General features: G+C 49.0%; 1 protein-coding gene and 1 long non-coding RNA gene across 4 annotated transcripts in view; both read left to right on the top strand.

Annotated features, from left to right (window-relative positions):
* LOC138990377 (uncharacterized) overlaps positions 1–7499 on the top strand; it is a 32868-nt gene extending 25369 nt beyond the window's left edge. For both annotated transcript variants that reach the window (XR_011466430.1, XR_011466431.1), the window contains 2 exons: positions 5827–5966; positions 6969–7499. This is a non-coding gene — a long non-coding RNA (uncharacterized lncRNA). The remainder of the gene's footprint in view (positions 1–5826; positions 5967–6968) is intronic.
* A 1181-nt stretch (positions 7500–8680) lies between these two features.
* Positions 8681–18342, top strand: part of SFMBT2 (Scm like with four mbt domains 2) — a 177850-nt gene continuing 168188 nt past the window's right edge. Inside the window, exon 1 of one of the 2 annotated variants that reach the window (XM_070380908.1) lies at positions 8681–8853. The gene's annotated coding sequence lies outside the window, so the exon portion shown is untranslated. Of the gene's footprint in view, positions 8854–9755; positions 11758–18342 lie in introns of those variants that run through there. The other variant, XM_070380909.1, reaches the window with a different exon arrangement.

Genomic DNA, 18342 nt, shown 5'->3' on the forward strand with positions numbered 1-18342 from the left:
TTCCAGTAGTCATGTATGGATGTGAGAGTTTACTATAAAGAAAGCTGAGCACCGAAGAACTGATGCTTTTGAACTTCAGTATTGGAGAAGACTCTTTCGAGTCCTTTGGACTGCAAGGACATCCAACCTATCAATCCTAAAGGAAATCAGCCCTGAATGTTCATTGGAAGGATTGATGCTGAAGCTGAAACTCCAATACTCTGGCCATCTGATATGAAGAACTGACTCATTGGAAAAGACCCTGATGCTGGGAAAGATTGAAGGTGGGAGGAGGAGGGGATGACAGACGATGAGAGATGGTTGGATGGCATCACCAATGTGATGGACATGAGTTTGAGTAGGCTCCAGGAGTTGGTGATGGACAGGGAAGCCTGGCGTGATGTAGTCCGTGGGGTCGCAAAGAGCTGGACACGACTGAGCCACTGAACTAACTGAAGACGCTATTATGCCCATTTCACAGTTGGTACATCTGAGGCTCAGAGAAATCCATTGACTTATGAAGAACCTACTAGGGAACACCATTGGGAGTTGAATGCAAGTCTCTTCATTCCTTATACTTCCCCCCCCCCATTTTGGTCTGAAGTATTATTCTATGTCCCATTACATGTGAAATTTAAAACAATTTGTCTAGAAGCAGGATATTGGTGTTGTCTGCTTTTCAAACTGGGCATTAAAATTCGTTAAGTCCTTTAGAGATGGGAAAAGTTTCACAGGGTTGTGCAGCCTTGCTATCTATGAAGACTTTGTCTCCAATAAGAATCTAACTTACAGCCTCAACCCTGAATATTCATTGGAAGGACTGATGCTGAAGCTGAAGCTCCATTCCTTTGGACACCTGATATGAAGAGCTGACTCATTGGAAAAGACCTTGATGCTGGGAAAGACTGAGGGCAGGAGGAGAATGGGGCAACAGAGGATGAGGTGGTTGGATGGTATCACTGAATCAATGGACATGAGTTTGAGCAAACTCCAGAAGACAGTGAAGGAAAAGGAAAGCCTGTTGTGCTGCAGTCCATGGGGTTGCAAAAGGTCAGACAACGACTGAACAACAACAATATATGAATCATTTGCTAGCCCCCTTCTTGTGATGGAATGTTTTGTGTTTTCAGGAGAGGAAGCCACTGAAAAGTGGGGTAAAGATAAAGATAATAGAAGACGGTCAATGAAGAAGAGACTGAAATGATGACGTAGGATGCAAGAATGTGGTAAGCAAAAAACAGATTTGGGATATGATTTGACGCAGTCATCCAACCTGCAGTTATTAAACACAAATTTTGAAATATTGCAAGACTGTACTAGAAGTTTATGAACAATGTGTACTTTGAGCAAGTGGAAGATAGGAGGAGATGGACCTGGAGCAGGTAGTATCTCTTAAGCTTCTCCTATGTACCAGTCCATTCCCCTGAAAGAGAAATTTAATCCATTTTTACATAGATACCCGTAGAGTGGGAGGAAGGAGAGAGAGACAGAGACCGAAAGGGAAACCAATCATGGCAGAGCTGGTATTTAACTACTACTCCTTTTGGCTTCTAGTCCAAGTTCTTTCCAATCTAACATACTGCCTCTCTTTTTTCTTAATCAAGCATATTTTCTTTCTTTCTTTTTGTCCCCACTGCACAGCTTGCAGGATCTTAATTCCACGACCAAGGGTATTGAACTCACGTCCCCGCAGCGAAAGTTCAGAGTCTTAACCACTAGACCGCAGGGGAAGTCCCACCAGGGAGCCTTCTGAAGGCCTCTGCTGAGTTTGGCAACAAGATGCCCGTTAGCTTAGAGTAATATCTAGTGCGACCCCATTTTCAGCAAAAACCATTTTGCCTCTTAACTCAAATATAAGCAATGATCAATAAATATTTGAGGTTAATTTTTGGTTTATGGGAGCTAATTATCTCCTATGTCTAATTTTTAATACATTTACCTCCTTGAGAAACTAGCTTGGAAAACCCTGAAAAACCCTCATGTCCCTCCCCTATGCTGCTGCTGCTGCTGCTGCTGCTGCTGCTGCTAAGTCGCTTCAGTCATGTCCGACTCTGTGCGACCCCATAGATGGCAGCTCACCAGGCTCCCCCGTCCCTGGGATTCTCCAGGCAAGAACACGGAGTGGGTTGCCATTTCCTTCTCCAATGCATGAAAGTGAAAAGAGAAAGTGAAGTCGCTCAGTCCAACTCTTCATGACCCCATAGACTGCAGCCTACCAGGCTCCTCTGTCCATGGGATTTTCCAGGCAAGAGTACTGGAGTGGGGTGCCATTGCCTTCTCCACAGGGTATAAAATTAAAAGGAAAACCTCTAAGAAGTCATCAACTTTATTCCAGAGGCACTTACAAGTGTAAAAATTAATCTTTACAGGGATAAGAAAGAAATTATAGCACTCTACTAAGAAGTTAGTTGTAATGACTTTTTTTTTTTTAAAATGGAAGAGGTCTTACTTTCCAAAGAAACATGTTAAGGACTCTTTATGTTATTCAAAAGCTGAATGGTTTCATATGAATATATCTCAGTTTACTTAAAAGCAGATTCGTTTGATTATAGATAACAACTTGTCCAACCTGTTATCTCTAATCAAATATGTGTGAGTGTTAGTTGTTCAGTCATATTCCACTCTTTGGGGCCCTATGGACTGTTGCGACCTTGTGGACCGTAGCCCGACAGGCTTCTTTGTCCTTGGAATTCTCCAGGCAAGAATACTGGAGTGGGTTGCCAATCCCTTCTTCAGGGCATCTTCCTGACCCAGGGATCGAACCCGGGTTTACTGTTTTGGCAGGCAGACTCTTTACCGGCTAAGCCACCAGGAAATCTTTCTTTACCCCAGATATCTTCCTTTACCCCAGAAATCACAATTCTCCATTAAAAAGCAACAAAAAACTATATTAAAAAAAATCCGAAAGCAAGTCAATATTTGTTTCCAGTAGATGGCACTGCACATCAAGTCTTTATGGGTCTATTGCCTATTATTTCTTTGACCAGGATAATTATTTTCTATAGTGAGGTCCACTAAAGCAACTTACACAGTGAAATTTTCAGTTTCACTAGTTGAGCAGATGGGGTTGAGGTTACAATAAAGCTGCATTGTCCAGCGTCCAAACACTGGTATTTCTTCTCTATTTAGAAGAGTTGGGACTTTATTAAAGTAGTAGATACACAGAATAAAATCTGTCCACTTGCTTTTACACGAAACCTACTTTTTGATGTGGGATTTTTGTTGCCCACTTTAATTTGTTTAGTCTATGCTATGTTATGAGTCCAAGGGGACATTTTACACTTCTGCACAGTGTCTGATTCAATCTCACTAAGGCTAGTTAACTTGCAGAGGCGAAACTGAGCAGGACCATAAACCACATCCCTGACTTGTGCTGGTTTTTGGGTGTGTGTGTGTGTGTGTGTGTGTGTGTGTACGGGGCAATAAATACCTTCAGTTATAGAGAATGCAAATAATTCCAGACAACTCCAGCTCTGCCAGAAAAAGTGACACATGGAAATGTTCTAGTGACCGTGGATCAGAGTCTAGTTTTGTATGTAAAAGAATATATGTTTAAAACGTATTTAAAAGCCATTTATAAGAGACACTACACATAATAGAGACTAGAACACAGTACATCCTATCACATATGTAAAGACTCCAGAAGAGCGACTGGTGTAAAATAGATGCTAATAAGTCCTCCCTTGGCTTTCTCCTTCTTTAATGGAGCAGAAGAGGGAAAGGTCAGGCCCTGCTCTGCAGCTCTGGGTGAGATCTCTGTCATTTTACCTCCTTGGACTCTGACTTCCCCACCCCTCAAAAGGACTAGGAGCCAGGCTGCAAGATCTAGAATATTCTGCCTCATGTAAAACAAGACTTACAAGTGGAGTACATAATACTAGGCAGCCCATACAAGTAGCCTCAGAAGTTGGATGTGACTTTCATCATGGTGTTTGTCTTCCTCAGTGAGAAAGAAGCCATCAGTCAAAACGGGCACTTTCGCATCTCTATTCTTTAAATCAATGTCCTAGGGGAGTTCAGACATCACTAATTTTTTTTAATACACCCTCTGTGTTCGCTGTTATTTTTTCTCTTGTCAAGGAAGTCTGAAACTTCTTCAAATTATACAGGAAGCAACGGTGGGTTTCTGGAATTTTAGAAATGGATGAGTAAGTGCTCTGATAGGAGATACCTTTGTGGAGATATCCTCAGATAGATGCTATCTTTGTGGAATAGCCTATTCATCACTATGCTCACTTCCCCACTTAAACAATGAGCTCCATCACCTAGACTTGACTCTCAGCCCAGACACTTCGGGGGGGGGGGGGGCGGGGAACCCATACAGTAATTGTAAAGACAAAATAATGATCTAAACAAGGCAGAAATATGACTCAAACAACACTTTACTGCTGGCTGGGAGGGCAAAAAAGGCCCCTCCCCTGAAGATCTGTTCATTACTTTTTTCCTCTTTGTGACCTCAGAATTTACACCTTGGCTATTTCTAGTCTGCAGAGATGGTGTTAGGATATTACAGAAGGCAAATTGTGGCTTTCGGTGGGGTAGATGGATAAGCACTTTTTAGAGTTTGAAAGGACCTTACAGAATATCTAGTCCAATCCCCTCCCTTTACCCTTGAGAAAAGATGGCTCAGAGAGGTCATTAGAACTTTACATAGGTCACAGAGAAAACTAGTGATGAAGCACTGATAAGGCCATTTAACTCTCATCCCAGGAGCTAGGTGCTGGAACAGGGATGGAGGTAAAGGGTGAAAAATAAGGGAGGAAGTGTCTTCAGATTTAACTCTCAGTGACCTTAAGAGATGTGATAGAAGAACACAGTCTCACCCCAGCCAAGAGACGTGTTTAGATCTCAAGCCTCCGGTAAAAAGAAGATTGCATACATTCTTCAAATGTTTATTTTATTTTTTAATTAAAGTATAATTGCTTTACAGAATTTTGTTGTTTTCTATCAAACCTCAACATGAATCACAAATATTTATTTTGAGAGGCTTTTGGGGGACACTTTTCCACCCTTATACTTTTATGTTAAGCTAATTTGTCTAATATCTCAGAGATTCTCTTTGTTAAGGAAGCAAAATAGTTCATTTTCTTTAGGGCATTTCCTTATACAATGATGTCAACATGGAGTAACTATGAGCCAACTGACCAATATTTTTCTTGGTGTGAAGATTAGTGAGACAAGGTTTAAGTAATCATATGCCTTTAGAATAAATAAGATAAATAATATGCATATAATTTTTGACTCATCTGAAATATTTTTTTGTGAAGTCATACTTAGAAATGCCCAATATGAGAAACTTTTCAACTGTTGTTTTTAATCCTATTTTCCAATTAGCAAATATAATTTTAATATTTTATATATTGTAGCCTCATTTGTAGGAAAGAATGTCAAAGTCCCTTAAAAGGCATAACTTAGATGTGTAAGTGCATTTTGAAAGTGATATAATTCATGGTTTAACCATTGTTTAGACATGAAATAAGTTATAATCAGCTGGTGTGAGCAAAAACTTATTTTTGCCAAGATTTTTAGAAAATGTTAACAATTTATAGAGAGACCTCATGGTGTTTATCATAAGATTTACTTGGTTGAATTTCCTGACTTGGAATGTATTAATATTATGTCTTCTTTACTTTGAAACAGTCCTAGGCTTTATCTTTGGCTGACTCTGCTGGTCCCACTCCCACTTTATCTTTAATAGATTTAGGGTGGATTCTACCCCTGGATACTCACATCCCTTAAGTATCTTGCTTATGAAATAAAAATGAAAGTGGGAAGGTATTGGAATGGGATGAAGGGACCCTTTAATAACGGCAGGGAATCTTGGAACCAATTTCTTTTGTCTCATAGGTGTCCTTGGACAGAGGAGAATGGAGGCAGGATACAGAATAGAAAGCCAAGGAATGTTCAAGAAGTCACGTGGGAAAAGCAATATGAAAGCCAAAGTTGGAGAAATTTTACCCTGGACAACGTTGAGAAGATTCTTGGAGGTAACAATGTGACGACCATTGTATACACAATGTGGCTTTATGATTTTATGTCTTAATCGCGGTGAGTACAAAAAATCAAACTCCTCCACACTGCTCTCCAGACCCACTGACAAAGTTATGCAAGAGTGTGAGTTCCAAAAATATAAAAGGACTCCATTACTTCGGAGGAACTGTAGGATAATGTAGAGACAGTTCATCGAGTTGGGGATTAGGTGGTTTTTTTTTTTTTTGGCAATTGTTTTTTATTTTGATGAAATAACGTTCCGTGCATAATAATGACTTAAAACTGGTAAACAAACCCAGAGCCGGCGCAATGGCTGCTGCAGCTCACGTCGCCTCTGCTCTTGGAGAGGAAAAGTGCATCCTCTTTGTAAACTGGAGTCGCCCGGAAGTGCTGGGGGGCCAGGCGAGAGCAGCAATCCTCTGCCCCCTCCCCGGCCCAGGCCCCACCGCTAGGTTTGAGACCCTCGAGGAAGGGGCGCTGCCGCGGTCACCGTGGAGGGCGCAGCACGGGGCGGGGGGAGCCGGACAGGCTGGAGAAGGGGAGCCGGCCTCAGACCTCTCTGCGGCGGATGTTCTGCGCTTCCGCGGCGCGGGAGCAGGTGATCCCAGCGAGGGAACGGTGGATCTCCCCTAGCTTAAGTCCACTTGGGACAGGACCTTCCCCCTACCCCACCCCTTCTGGGCCAAACTGTGTGTTGAAGGCTCAAGCAGTCGAGACCCCGGAGTAAAGCCAAGGAGGCCGTCTGGAGTCCTACTTCGGGATTCCTCGGAACCTCTGTGCATCCACGGTCTCATTTAAGAGCCATCTCGGGGCACCGAGGGAGGCGGTTTTGGGGTGCAGGCGGCCGGGTGTGGTTGGAGATGCTCCGCTTTCGGTGACCTTCAGGTGAAAGAGGTCGGATGTCCCAAAGAGGTGGGGACCGGGAAGCTGGTCTGGGAAGGAGACTCTGGCTGGAGTATGACCTGTGAGTCGCTTGCCCTTCCTTTTTTGAGCCTCAGGGGCACTCAGAAGGCGTGACAAGACGAAGGCTCCCTCCAAGAGCTCTCGTAGAGCGCTCACCAAGACGTGAGGAGACACCACTTGCCCAGGCTGCAAGCGCGAGGGCTCTCACGGCCGCGGAAGTCCCGCAGGATCTCCGAGCTCCACCCACCATTTCGGTGCAGGGGCACTCGCGACCGCAGGGCTTGGCCGGAGCAGTTTCCGGGCACATCCCTCCAGTGGCTCTTCTACACCGCCGTCGGGGAGAGGACCCAGCGGGCAAGACCCCTGCCAGTCCCGCGCGCGCTCAAACTCTTGACTTCCGCTCTGCATCCCTGGTCCCTGCCCTGTCCCTCGCCCTTGGGAGCATCCACTTATCCTTCGGGGACCTCACGTGCCTGAGCACAGGGGTCCTCGAGGACTAGCCGGGGTGACCGGGCGTGGGAGGGCGGTCGGAGCTGGGAACGCGCAGCAGTGTCCGGGGTGAGAGAGCCTCCCGACCCCTGGGCCAGGGGAGGGACACGGAGAGAAAGTCCGTAGGAAGGAGATGGACACAGAATTGGGAGACTCTGGGGGTGGGGGGTGGGGATTTACCCCTTGTGGTAAGAGAGCAAAAACCCTGTCAAAAGTGCTGGTTCTCCATTTCCCTTGGAAATAAATTCTAGCCTCCAGCAAGATCTCCTCGCTCCTCAGTACAGCAAAGCCCACCTTCGGAATGTTCTCGGTCTGACCCACTCGGGGGTCGCCAGCATTTCCGCATTGGGACATTCCTTTCAGTCTCTGCCCAGCCACGGCTCCGGCCAGAGAGATCCTCTTTGTCGTCCGCCCCCCGCCCCCACGCCCCAGGCAAAGTGCCCGCGAACCCGCACACGCCGCACGGAAACCCTGCCCCGCGCAGGTCTGCTATGCCTCTTGTTCACTCCCTCGGTCGCCGAGGGCCACGTTTTTCTCGGGCAGGATTCTTTTCCCGCCCTCCAAGAGCCAGCTAGGTCAGGTGCCCTTCGCTGTCCCCCAGACCTGGACATCCGGAGACGCCGTGGCTACCCTCGTTACCTGCGTCTTGCCGATCTTAGCGGCAAAGCTGGTCCAAACAGCCCTGATTGAACTTCCGACTCCTCTGGGCACGTTTCCCAGGCAAAACCTTTCTCCGGCCCCCTCCCTCCACCCCTAAGGCCTCAGAAAATATTTGAATCTCCATAGAAAAGGCACAATTTAAGAGCCGGGTGGGGCGCAGTGGGCGGGTCCCGGGTCTCGGAGCGGATTAAATTTCTTTCCGCTGGCTACCAGCCTTCCGCGGATAAAGCGCAAGTTTTTGCATTTAGTCCACGAGGGGATTGTAAACCGACTGAACCGAAAGTGTCCAGTGAGTTGCGGAGTTTGCCCAGATTTCCCTGCAGATGGGTTTGCGAAAGCGCCTGTGATGGGAACTTTCTGCAGATCGTGCATGGAGGGAGCTAAAGGAAAAAAGCGAGGGGAGTGGGACGAGGAGGGGGCAGTGGGAACGTGGAGTGTGTGTGTGTGTGAGTGTGAGTGTGAGTGTGTGTGTATGGGGGGTGGCGATGTGCCCAGGAGCGGGGGCGTCCCAGCGTGGGTAGGGGAAGGGGTGCAACGTCCCGCCGGCTAATTGGCTTAAGACGTGCCGCAAGCGCCTGGAAAAGGTCGTTGAAGGAGTTCGCTGCGCACACACACAAAATAATAATCTTAAAAAAGAGTGCCGGGCATGCGCACAGAGAGGATGCCATATTGGAATGAGGCTGTAGTGGGAGTCCGAGCCGCGGAGCGGGCGCGCAAGGGAGGCGGCGGGCGGGGAGCGAGCGAGGCGCAGCGAGCGGGTGAGGCCGGCGTCCCCCGCCTCGGCGGCGCCCCGGCCTCTGTCCACGCCACGGGGAGGACGAACTTCACCAGGTAGGACCCCGCGCCGGCCGCTGTCCCCGCGCCCAGCCCTCCCCGCGAGGGGACCTCCGGCCCGCAGGTTGAGTGCGCCGGTCAGCTTCTCTTTTTCCAGCTCGGAGAAAAAGGGAAGCTGGATTGGGCTCGGGGTGGGGGGGCCGAAGGAGGGGGTGCAGTGGGAGAGAAGCGAAAGGGCAGGGCTGGAGGAGAAGGCGACAGCTCTGGAGCAGAGCCCCAAACTCCGCGCTGTGCTCCGGGTTGTCATTTTTGCTCCCCCCCCGTCCCCTTCCTCCAGGTCCCTCGGCTTCGCAAAGCCCGGCCTCTCGGGAGTCTGTCCGTAGTTGGAAAGCGTACTCCTCCGGGTGCACAGTGTCCCCTCCCGCCGCCCACCTTCCTCATTTGTGCGCTCATTTTGGCGACGCAGCCGCCCTTGCTACCCCGCGTTGGGGTCTCTTTCTTCCCTTTTTTTTTTTTAGATGGTGTGTGTGTGTTCGGGGTGGCGGGGTGGTGGTGGTTGGGGGAGATGGTGGGGTGAGGACTGGAGACCAGCCATCAAAGGGATTAAATATCGTGGACATATTTGGAATCGCCCCCCCTTAGAAACATTTGCTTGTGTAGCTGAAATGAAATTGTCAGTAGTAGTTTCGGAGCGTGCTCCGGCATGGATGATCTTTTTGTTCTTTTTTTCTTTCTTTTTTCTTTAGCGTTAAAGTCACATCCTGTCCCTTGGGGCTTTCCTGTTGTCTACTCTCATATAACCTCCTTTCACAATTACTAATCTGATCTGGCTTTGGAGTTTATTATTTTAAAAAAATGTGTGTGTTAGCAAAATCCGCAAAAAAAAACAACAACCAAAAAACTGCTGTAGGAACTGCTAGATATATTTGTGGATTTTTAATCTGGAGCGGCGGGAGACGATTAGCCAGAGAAGGGGAGCCTTAGCCGAGGGAAGTGGTTGATTTGCGGTGGCCAGACGCGCGCCCAGAGCCCGCTCCGTTCTGGTGTTTTCTTGGAAGCCGCGGCGGAGGAGTATTTAGAAGCCTTGCCAGTTTCAATATGGCGGGCTAAGGTGGCTTTTAAAAACTGAAAATAAAGATTTTGAGGTGGGAAAAAACCCAACCGGAGTTGCCATCTCTTAGTTTCAGCTCTCTTTGGCTACTCTAGTAGCTGCTTTAGCGAATTAAAGGGGAAAAAAGAGAAGGAATGAGCTGCCCTAGTTTTTTCCGTGGTTAGAATCTGCGTGTGTCCAGTCCATTGCTAGAGGGGAAAGGGGTACCGCTGGCCCGGACCGGGGCATCGGAGCGGGACTGTTCTGCTTGCCTTTGAATCAGTGGGCATACCTGTGTGTGCAGTTGGGTGGGAGTGTCCAAGAGATGCGCCCCAGATTCGTGTGTGCGTCTCCGAACCAGACCCTGCCCTGATTTGACGTGACAAACTGCTGACACGTGGTGCAAAATGCATGAGGGCAGAGGGAATGATTTATTTCAGCTTTCTAGGAGACCAGTTCTCTTTCTGTCTCTATACGCAGCATCCTGTGTGGGTAAAGCCGGGTAGGTGCAGCGGTGTGCCGCTTACTTAAAAGACTCAGTATCCAGGGTTTCGGGGGCAATCAGGCTGCAGACGCCGGTGGGGTTGTGTGTGTGTGTGTGTGTGCGCGCAGGGGGCGCGCTGTACTTGGTGGAGGGCACCGTGTAGTTTGCGCCGCGGCGGGGTAGAAAGTGGGAGTGGGGGGCGGCGGCGTCCGGGGCGTGGTGGGTGGGGTGGAGTGGGGGTGTGTGTGAAAGTACGTTGGCGGAAGGGCGGGGGCGCACGGCCCTGGCTGCAGAGCGTGGGGTGGAGCGGCGGAGTTGCTTTTGGAGTTGTGCTCTAGGGAAGGTGGGGGATGGGGAGAGCGTTCGCGGAAGAAAGTGCTCCTCGCTGTTGTTGGATCGGCTAGCCTTCCAGGCGTTCGAGCGGGGATGTCGCCTTGGGGTTGAAGAGGGCGGCGAGGTGCCGGGGAGAGGCCGACTTCGGAGTCCTCAGAGGGTCTGAGTTTGAGGGCAGAGTCTGAGTTTAAGTGAAGCCCGAGGGTGAGCGAGCAAACGGAGTTTCCTTAGCTGGAAGGGGTCCCCGACAGGGGTCGCCAGTGGCCAGGATGCCGCCGCGGAGCGATGGTCGCGCAGCGTAGCCTGCATGGTGGACCCGGGGGATGGGGGCCACACGGCAGCCGCTCGCCGTCTCCGGGGTCAGGTTAGGGCAGATTTGGGGGACTTTACCTGGGCCCAAGAACCTGATGGCGCGTCTGCCTAGTGCGCCAGGAAGATTTTAAGTCTCAGGATTAAAAAGCGTTGGCCAGGTCTGCAGTTACCACTGTGACGTGGGCTCTGGGCATTCGCAGGGGCTTCAAGGAAGGATCGAGAGGGTCAACTGTCCTACTTGGACGGTCGCCGCGCCATCGGACAGTCTGCCCCCTGCGGCGTCCCCAGAGTAGGGCCTGGGGGCAAGCATTCCCCAAATTGGGGACCCCGCGGCAGATTTCTCCTCCTACTGGGCAATGAAGCTGACCCTCAGGCCCAGAGGCATTTTGCACCCGCGACCCCCGAGCTGAGCGCGCGGCGCGGCGCGTCCCCGGCGCTCCGGTCCCGGGCGTCCCCTCGGCGACTGCTTCCTCGTGGGTTTCGTTCAAGGGGAAACCAGCCTAAAATGGCCCAGTGCTTGTAAACTGCAATTTCAGCCGGGAACCCCTCCCCTCGTCCTCCTGACGTCGCTGCTGACAAGCGCACAATCCACTCCAACGCCCCGAAACCTGCGATTTTGCACCGAGCTGTGCGGTGGAAGCCAACGTACAACCGATTACAAAGAACGTTCCCCAGGATTCTCGCAGGGCCCAAGTTTCCCTTCTTGTGGGGAGGAGCGGGCGGAGGGCGGAATGGAGACGAGGTAGGAGCACCGCCGACCCCCGTCCAGGAACCTGGACTGGGGACTGTTGCGCGTGAAAAATCCGGGAGGTGCACGGGAGCAGCGGAGGGCGACCTTGCGGAGCGATGAGCACTCACCGGGGCGCTCATCCTTGATTGCGTCCGTAGTGTTCGGACGCCGGGAGTCTGGGAGGCCGTTTCCAAACTTCTGGAGACCTGATTGCAGTTTCGCTTTCGGAATTTTCGGGATCTTCGTGTTTACCGAATTGGGTGGGATTCCGGGAAGGGCTGGGCGCCCGGGGCTGGCCGCATGGGTCTTCGTTCCTTTCGGCGCTGGAGTGAGGCTGCTCACCCACCCTGGTGTCCCTTGTGTTGCCTCCTTGGATCCCGAGCTCCGGCTACTCCAGGGTCCGGGACTTCGGGCCCTAGCGCTCGCCCCTTGGTTCCAGAGAGTCCCGTCCTCGCGCCGCGTTTTGTCCGCTCCAGCGGCGCATTCGCGGCAGATCCGAGCCCACGGGTGGGAAACTGTCTCGGATGCCCGCAGACCGTGTCCGAATCCAGACCCATCGCCGCCGCCTTCTACCTTCCCTCATTCCTCCACCCTCGCACCCTTGCCAAGGGACCCGGGGGGCCGATTGGCGTGTCTGCACCAGGCAAATGGACCCAGGTTTCACCAGATGAGAGAGAAAGTGAAAGCCGGCACGAATTCGGCCCCATTTCCTGGGGAGGCGGTTGAGGGTGGGGAGGGAGCGGGTAAAGGAGGGTAGGGGAGAGGCTTCGGTAGGCACTAGGAGTTGCTGGCTAGGCGCTCCTTGGAGGTAGGAGGTTTGCTACTTTGCGTGCAAAGCGTTACATTTGCACACTCTGCTTCCTCCCTTCGATGAATAAGTACTGTTTCAGATGTTTGTCTTAGCTCCTTGCTGGGACCCAGCCGCTGCCTGGAAGGTGAGGGGCATCGACAATATACTCATAGGCACCAGAAACCCTCCAGTCCCCTACTCAAGCGCAGGAGACACTCCCCTGGCTAGTGGAAACCGCAGCCCACTGGCAGGGCTATTCAGCAACCCTTAGGCTAGACAACTCCACCAGTCCGTCTGTTTTGATGTGTGTTCTAGAGACCTGCAGGGGTGTGGGATCTTTCCCCTTTCCCATTGGATTACCCACACCCTAAACCTCAAACAGGCCATACTGATGGTACCCTGAATTTCTCTCATGATGGGAGTGATTGTTCAGAGAGGGCTTTTCCTCTTAATGTTTTCCTGCAGAGATTATGGACTGATTATGAAGTTATGTCAGCAAGGCTGACCACTCATCAGATTCCATTTTGTGCACTCTGACTGAGGTGGCAGTTTCCACCTTTCTCCCAGCTGCTGCTGCTAAGTCGCTGCTGCTGCTAAGTCGCTTCAATCATGTCCGACTCTGTGTGACTCCATAGATGGCCGCCCACCAGGCTCCCCCATCCCTGGGATTTCTACCAGAGGACTTGCCAAATCTGAGCAGAAATGGTGGGTGATGGAAACATTCCTCAGAGCAGTAAGTGAATGTGGTGTCCCTGGAATTGATACAGGGTGCTTTGGGGATACAAGAAGCATAGGCAGTGAAAATATAGAGAACTTCAAAGTTAAAAGAGATTTCTTTCTTTTTTTTTTTTTTTAAAGTGATTTGAACAAAAATAGTCAATGTGGAATTTGAATCATCTCCAGTTCTAGTATTAGATACCATTTCTCTTTTAGTATTTCACTTTCTGGGGAGCTTTTGGAGTTCTTGTAACAGTGTGGAGGCCATAAAGAAGAACTGGTTCCTGGTGGTCCAGTGGTTCAGACTGTGCTTCCAAATGCAGGGGGCATGGATTCAGTCCCTGATTGGTGAACTAAGATCCCACACACCATGGGGCACAGCCAAAAATAAAATAAAAAATAATAAAGAACTTGTAAAAAGTTCTTGCCCCCAAAAGAAATTTGGATCCATAGTTTAAGACATATTTAGTATTTTTTCCTGTTCTTAAATCGACATTTCCCTGGTGGCAGTTTACCGTTCCCATTCTACAGGTAAGCAAAACTGGTTAGGGAAATTATCTCTGTGATGGCAAACCAATCTGTGCATTTGCAGTGGTGACTCATGACCTGACAGCTCTGTTTTGTGAGGAGGGTTCCTGACAGAGGAGGCCAGGACAGAATCCAGAGGAGGCCTGGTTTCAGTGATGGTTTTGTCTCGGCTTGTGACCGTGGACCAGTTACTGGTTGTCATCTTTCTGAGAATCAGCTTCCATATCTAAGATTAAGTACTTTAAACTAGAAACTCACTCAAACATCTCCATGGTTCTATTTGGGAAAAAAAAAAAATTGGTGGTTCAGCACATCTGTGCAGACCTGCCCATGTGATTTATCTTTAAGACTCTGGTCTGGGAGGTAGAGTGGACACGTGACTGGCCATCATCACAGAGGATGTCTTGTGAAGGCAGATCCCCGTCCAGAAGTAACGTTGTTGTTGTTAAGTGATACAGGTGCACATGGGGTCATGGTTTCACCTGGGCTCTGGAAAAGGAGAGAAGTAGAGAAAAACGGGGCTTCCCTGGTGGCGCAGAGGTTAAAGCGCCTTCCTGCAGTGTGGGAGACCTGGGTTCGATCCCTGAGTTGGGAAGATCCCCTGGAGAAGGAAATGGCATCCCACTCCAGTATGCTTGCCTGGAGAATCCCATGGATGGAGGAGCCTGGTGGGCTACAGTCCACAGGGTCACAAAGAGTCGGACACGACTGAGCGACTTTAAACAGAGAAAAACTGAGGCATACCACTCTAGCTTTCACATATAACCCAGTAATGGTAGGACCCGGGCAAGGTCAGCCTGCCTTTGAATACAGGCCAAAGAGGAAAATTTGATTTGAGTTTGCTCTAATAATTCCTAGACTAGAAGGGACCATTCCAAATAGCCCTCTGTACCCCACCCTCCCACACAAAGTGACTGCTTAGACTATCTGATTATATTCATGATATGTGTGTTTGTGTTTTGGCGAGGGGAAGCGGGGATAACTGCAGCCTCCACATAACTCAGCCAGTGAAGGAATCAGACCTGACCCTCTGTTTTCCACACCTACCCTTCAGGTTGGGCCACTAGGCCAGTCCTTCCTCCGTTTGTAAGGCTGAGAATGTCCTGGGATAGTTCACAGGAAACTTGATCTTGTTGGCTAAGCCAAGTGTTCTCTGTTTGGAGGTCAGTGTAAACAAGATGTTTATAGACAGGACAGTGTATTGTAAGAGGAGATACTCAATTTGGAGCTTGCAGTCCAACAGGGAATGAACTGTACTGTGCTTAGTCACTCAGTTGTGTCTGACTCTTTGTGACCCCATGGACTGTAGCCCACCAAGCTCCTTTGTCCATAGGGATTCTCCAGGCAAGAATACTGGAGTGGGCTGCCGTGCCTTCCTCCAGGGGATCTTCCTGACCCAGGGATTGAGCCTAGGTCTCTCGCATTGCAGGCGGATTCTTTACTGTCTGGACCACCAGGGAAGCATTACCAAATAAAATTCTTGGGGTTTGGTTTTGAATGATCAGCCCAGTGGTGTTCTGATTGAAAGGTACCACCCTTCACCCCCTATCTCATTAGCCCATAGAAAATTTTAGTTATAATTTTGGCTGTGCCGCATGGCATTCAGGATCTTAGTGCCCCTACCGGGACTTGAACCCCCACCCCCCTGCAGTGGAATCTCAGAGTGTGAACCACTGGATTATCAGGGAAGTCCCTCATAGAGAATTTTAAAACATGCTAATACTTCGCATGCTAATACATCAACAGTCAGGGTCCTTCCTGTTACCTATGATATTCACTATTCAAAAAGTTTTACTCTCTCGTCCTGTAGGTTTATATTCTTGTGATAAGATGGATGTCTTAGACATTGATTTAAAGAAAGAATCGAAAAAAAAAAAAAAGAATCGATTGTGCTTTCGGTTTTATTCTTTTTGATTTTCTTAAAAAACCAGAGTGACGCATTTTGGTTGATGCCTTATATTTGGTGAACTCTAGTGTTGGGCAAATAGTGCCAATGGTTGTGATTATAAAGAGGGGTTTAGAGCCACAGAGGTAGGGGACGGTGGGAAAACTTTTATCCTGGTTTTTTTTTTTCCCCCTGTAGTTTTATTGGCCCAAGGAAAGATGGTTTTTAAGTGTACTTTCTCCTCAACTGGCAAGCTGTGGTATTTTTTTTTTTCCATTTTAGTCAAAAGTGATAGGAACTTCATTATTTTAAGGTACAGGATGAGCATTTGGGAGAAGGCAGTGGCACCCCACTCCAGTACTCTTGCCTGGAAACTCCCATGGACGGAGCCTGGTGCGCTGTAGTCCATGGGGTTTCGAAGAGTCAGACACGACTGAATGACTTCCCTTTCACTTTTCACTTTCATGCATTGGAGAAGGAAATGGCAACCCACTCCAGTGTTCTTGCCTGGAGAATCCCAGGGACGGGGGAGCCTGGTGGGCTGCCGTCTATGGGGTCGCACAGAGTCCGACACGACTGAAGCGACTTAGCAGCAGCAGCAGCATGAGCGTTTGAAATGCCAAGTGCAAGTTCCTACAGAGCCTCAGGTGAAAGGTCATTTAAATAGATGCTTATTTACTCGTCTGTGCTAAGTCTGAGTTGCACCTTGCAGGCTCTAGTGCCCTGCTGCTGCTAAGTCACGTCAGTCGTGTCCGACTCTGTATGACCCCATAGACGGCAGCCCAGGAAGGTTCAGGAAAATCCAGATCTTCTGAAATGTTTGAGCGGGCTGAGAGACTTTTGGAGACCTCTAGAACAGTCCCTGTGTTTTACAGATGAAAACTTGCTTGTTGTGGTTAAAAAGGCCCAGAGTACATTCTGCTAAGTGATGGTTACACTGCAGGGTTAAACCAGCTCTTCACAGGATTGGTTACATTTCCCAAGTTCTTTATAACTAAAGTAAATTAGGGTGTTTTTATTGACTTGGCAGTTGGATGGGGCCCAACTTATTATTGTCTTATTATTTATTCTCTTATTCCTCTGGAGCTTCCCTGGTGACTGAGACGGTAAAGAATCTGCCTGCAGTGAAGGATACCTGGGTTTGATCCCTGAGATGGGAAGACTTGTTTCTAGTAAATTTCCTTTCTGCATTCAGATCATACCTCTCATGCCATTTGATTGGTGCCTAATTTTATAGATACATATCTGTGGCTTAAAGTCAAAACCTGAAATGCTCTTCAAGTGGATCCCCAGAGCTCAGCAGACTGGGGTCACATCCTTCAGGGATGGGCTCGCAGAATCCAAATCAGTTGAAGTACTACTGCTGTGCATCTGTCCTCCTCGAAGTCATCCATTCAGAAAACCCCCTCAGAAAATTAGGTACTGATGATTAGACGCTTACAGCAGGTCTCCCAGGTGGTCTAGTGATAAAGAATCCTCTTGCCAATGCAGGAGACTTAAGAGACGTGGCTGCAATCCCTGGGTCAGGAAGATCCCCTGGAAGAGGGCGTGGCAACCCACTCCAGTGTTCTTGCCTGGAGGATCCCATGGACAGAGGAGCCCTCTGGGCTACGGTCCACGGGGTCACAAAGAGTCAGGCATGACTGAAGTGACTGTACGCGCGAGTGCTCACTGAAGGGGACCCTGTCGGGTGTACTTCTTGAGTTCTAATGACTGTACGTACAATGCACAGGCTCATTTCCCTAACTGACTCCTGTGCACAGGTGTGTGATGTGGGATGCACGTCTCCTGTAGAATGTGAGGTTACTTAGCTTTGTTACGGGGCTTCCCAGGTGGCTCAGTGATAAAGAATCCACCTGCTAATGCAGGAGACTTAAGAGACATGGGTTTGATTTCTGGATTGGTAAGATCCCCTGGAGGAGGAAATGGCAGGCCTCTCCTCAGGGATTTCTTGCCTGGGAAAAATCCCTGGACAGAGGAGCCTGGTGGGCTGTGGTCCATGGGGTTGCACAGAGACTGAGCAGGAGCATGGTAACTTTGTTGCAGCCTCAGGATGGTGCTCTAATTCATCGCTCTTAATATTTGGGGATGACAGGGAAATCCTATATTTGCAGTTTGTCCAAGATACTAGCACGGAATGTCTGTTAATTCTGAACGTCATGCTTTGATAAGGCCTTACAGCCAACCTCTTCCGTGTCAAGTATTTCTTGTCCGTTGTATGCTGACATAAGGATGGTGTTCACCTTTGTGGCTTGGAAGTCAGTTTCTGGTGTGACAAGCCCTGGATAGCTACCTTGATGCAAAGACCATTTGTAAAGTCGATTTAATTGCATCTTTCAAGGCCTAGTCTATCTTGATAGAAAATAAGTAGAGAATTCATTGTACATAAATAGTTATAAGGGAAATAGTTAACAAATAAATGAACTTCCAGGATGGTGGCACAGCTAGTCTGTGATTTGATTGGGTTTTCTTTTCTCTCAAGCAAGTAACGTGGAGGGCTGTTACCTTTCTCATTTTGTCCACGCTCTCACTCTTGAGTGACTGATTTAGCTCTATCTGGAGTAATACACTTGCTGTTTGATTGGGATGGGAGATTAAGAGGTGACAGTTAAGACTGTGAATCAGAAGACACGATTGGCTATGCTCTGTGTGACAGATTCTAGGTTAGAGTGATGTA

The sequence above is a fragment of the Bos mutus genome, chromosome 13, assembly GCF_027580195.1.
Source record: "Bos mutus isolate GX-2022 chromosome 13, NWIPB_WYAK_1.1, whole genome shotgun sequence".
In the NCBI taxonomy this organism is placed as follows: Eukaryota; Metazoa; Chordata; class Mammalia; order Artiodactyla; family Bovidae; genus Bos; species Bos mutus.